Source organism: Octodon degus, unplaced genomic scaffold (assembly GCF_000260255.1).
Source record: "Octodon degus isolate 3935 unplaced genomic scaffold, OctDeg1.0 scaffold00083, whole genome shotgun sequence".
Lineage (NCBI taxonomy): Eukaryota > Metazoa > Chordata > Mammalia > Rodentia > Octodontidae > Octodon > Octodon degus.
The window spans coordinates 9412626-9416155 of NW_004524659.1; positions in this window are offsets into that span (position 1 = coordinate 9412626).

Below are 3530 nucleotides of genomic sequence, written 5' to 3' on the forward strand. Positions count from 1 at the left end.
CATCTCTGTAATCTGACTTTGTTTACAGGGATTGGTTAGGTAGGAATTTTATGTAGCAAACAGCAAGTAACAGCCACTATTTACTAAACAACTTAGAACAGTGGTGAGTATACATTTACAACAGAAAGCACAAGATTTACATTTATAATCTAAAACTTGAGTTGACTCATTACATCCATCTTAATTGGATGTTACTAAAGGAGCAGGGGTAAAGGTGAAACCAAAGAGTTTTGAGGAATTATTTTCCTTTATAAAAAGGCATTGTTATTGGTTTCAGCCTAAGGGAAAGGCTGCTTTAAACTTAGAAGCTTGGAAACAAGTTATGAGAACACTGCGTAGTGCTCACCAAAATGGGGAACCAGTTCCTCTTTATGTGTGGGCTCTTTGTAGTTTAATTTCCTTAGATTTGGAACGTTTACAATTAGACTCAGAAGAGTCTAAGAAATGTTGGAAAAGGTCAGTTTCAGATGCTGATATTGCTAAACCTCAAGAACAGCTTCCGCACAAATATGAATCTGCACATGAGAGCTTTTTAAGACCTCTGCATTCCTCGCTCTCAAATGTGGATGCTAGCATAGAAAAAAAGGACAAAAATAGAGGAGCGGCCTCTGTAGTGCATAATTATAAGGTTGCACCCCCTCGAGACCCCTTACATGAAGGCGCTTCCCAGAATACCAAGAGTGTTGGTTCTTTAAACTTCTCGATGCACTATAATGGGGATGAGTCTGACAAACCAGCTCCTAAAATGGCATCACAAACCATCTCCTCAGAATCTGAGGATAAAAGAAAAAAAAAAAGAATCTGAGGATTTAGAGGATATAGAACAAAAGAAAACTAAGAAAGAGATAGGTGAGCTGTGAGCTGAGGTAAGGCCCCAGGATATTTTAAAAGATTACTTAAAATTCTTTTAATTCCTGATTAAGTTTGATTGTTCGTTTTACTGTCCTAAATTAAAAATGGCATTAAACATAGGCTTTAGGGGCCAGCTAAATAGCTCAGTGGATTAAAGCTCCTGCAAGCAGGTGCAGGGGCCGGGGGTTCAATCCCCAGGCCTGTTATGGTGGTGCGCACCTGTAATCCGAGCTCTTGAGAGGCTTTAAACAGGCGGATCTCTATGAGTCCGATCTAGTAGTGATACCCTGAACATTCTGTAGTCCCTTCCTTAAAAAAAAAAAAAAAAAAAAAAAAAAAAAAAAAGGCCTTTGATGTTTTACAAACAAATACAAGGGTTTAAAATAATGTGTAAAAGCTATGGGGTTTTAACAGTCACTTGATTTTGACATCCCATTTAAATAGTAAAAGACCTAGTGGTGGCTCCAAAGGGGTTCAAGCTATGATAACTTCTTCATATTTGGGTCAACTTATGCAACAAAAATATGTTATATCCCAAGCTGTTCAGATGAACCATTGATGATTTTCAGACTTTATTTGGTAATATTAATTGGCACCATTTAGATTTTCTCTGGTGCTGTTGACTGTCATTATCCTTTAGATGAGTTAAATTAATTTGATTTTTTTTTTTTTTTTACAGATAGGTCATATTGGGTGAAGTGAAAAAACTGTATGACTTTTTCTTCCAAAATATAAAACAGGTTTCTCACCATATGATCAAACTTCTATTAAAGCAAAAGGGGAGTCAATCCTGCCAACTTCACTTGTCAATATATACTATTAAATGTTTAAACTTAAAGCAACAGAAAGACAAACCAGGTTTAAAAAAAAAAGGCTAAAAAGTGTCCTTTGGAGAGATCTCCATACCAGACAATAAAAGGACTTAGCCTACTACTACTAACCTGGAGCAAAGGGTATGCTTGTGTTTTTCCAGAGAATGCTAAATAACCTATTTGGGTACCAGAGCACGCTGTCAGGCTATACCATGGAGCCAGATGTGAAAAAGTTAACAACAGTGAGGCTAGATCCAGCCTGGGGCCTATTCAAGAAACAACCAAATAAAAATCTAGGGTCTATTTGTCACCTAAATAGGTGACATAAACAAAATACAAAATATGCATATTAATTATAGTTAAAAGATTTTATTCCTTCCAAATTTTTCTTTTTCTTTTTTTGTACTTTTATGGAAAGGTGTGTTCAGTGTGTTCAGGGTCTCACTGCTAGATCAAACTCGTAGTAATCTACCTGTTTACAGCCTCCCAAGACTGGGATTACAGGTGCATCAACATGCCTGGTTGATTTGTATATGTTGAACCATCCCTGAATCCCTGAGATGAATGCTACTTGGTCATGCTATGTATAATCTTCTTGGGCTGGCCAAATAGCTCAGCGGATTAAAGCCCCTGCTTAGGCAGACACAGCAGCCAGGATTCAATCCCCAGCATGCCATACTGTCCCCTTCCCTGGGGCACGCTGAGCCTTTGATTGAGACTGGGTGTAGTGGCATGTGACTGTAATCCCAGCTCTTTGGGAGACTGAACAGAGGCAGATCACTACAAGTTCAGTCTTCGTAGTGAGACCCTGTAGACCCTTACTAAAAAATACAAAGAAAATAAAAAATAAAATTAAAAAAATAATCTTCTTGATGATTTGCTGCATCCTGTTTGTCGGTATCTTATTGCATAGTTTTACACCCATATCCATTAGGGAGATTGGCCTATAGTTGTTTCTTGGTTGGGTCTTGCTCTCGTTTTGGTATCAGGGTAATGCTTGCTTCTAAGTATGAATTTGGGAGTATTACTTGTCTTTTATTTTCATCAAAGAGTTTGAGAAGTAACAGCATTAGGTCTTTTCTAAATTTCTTATAGAATTCAGCAATAAATCTGTCAGGGTGTAGGCTTTTCTTTTTTTTTTTAATTTTTAAAGAGGACAAGTTACAATTAAAACAAAAAATTGGGCCAGGGAGATAGCTCATTAGGGCTGGGGAGATAACTCAGTAGAATAAGCGCTTGCCTGGCCAGCACAGGGTCCTGAGTTCAATCCCCAGTACTGAAAAAAAAAAGAAAGAAAGAAAGAAAGAAAGAAAGAAAGAAAGAAAGAAAGAAAGAAAGAAAGAAAGAAAGAAAACTTATGTTTTAAAAAACATAACAAGTTGGGGGGCCAGGGAGATGGCTCAGTGGAATAAGTGCTTCCCTGGCAAGCACAAGGGCCTGAGTTCAATCCCCAGTTCTGCCAAAAACAAGTAATACAGAATTTCACTTAACAAAGTCATATAAATTTCACAGTATTTGCTGTAAGAGTGTTGTCCTCCAACCAGTTATTCATATTACCAGATATATGTGTGTAAAATTGGAAGAAAGAAAAAAACAAAGAAATGTATGATAAAATAGTAAGAGCTCCAGCAGAAAAGTATAAAAATGAAATATAAGAAGTAAAGCCATGCTATTATGTTGAACTATAGGGGACTCAGGTCAACAATTTCTGACATTGCCAGTGAAGCGGAAGACCCAATACTATTATGGGCTACTGGACTCTTTCAGAATATTTTACTGAGTTTACACACCTATAATATTCAAATAACGGAACTTAACAAAAAAAAAGGGATACAGATGAATGTCCATTTTGTATCTGTGTATTCA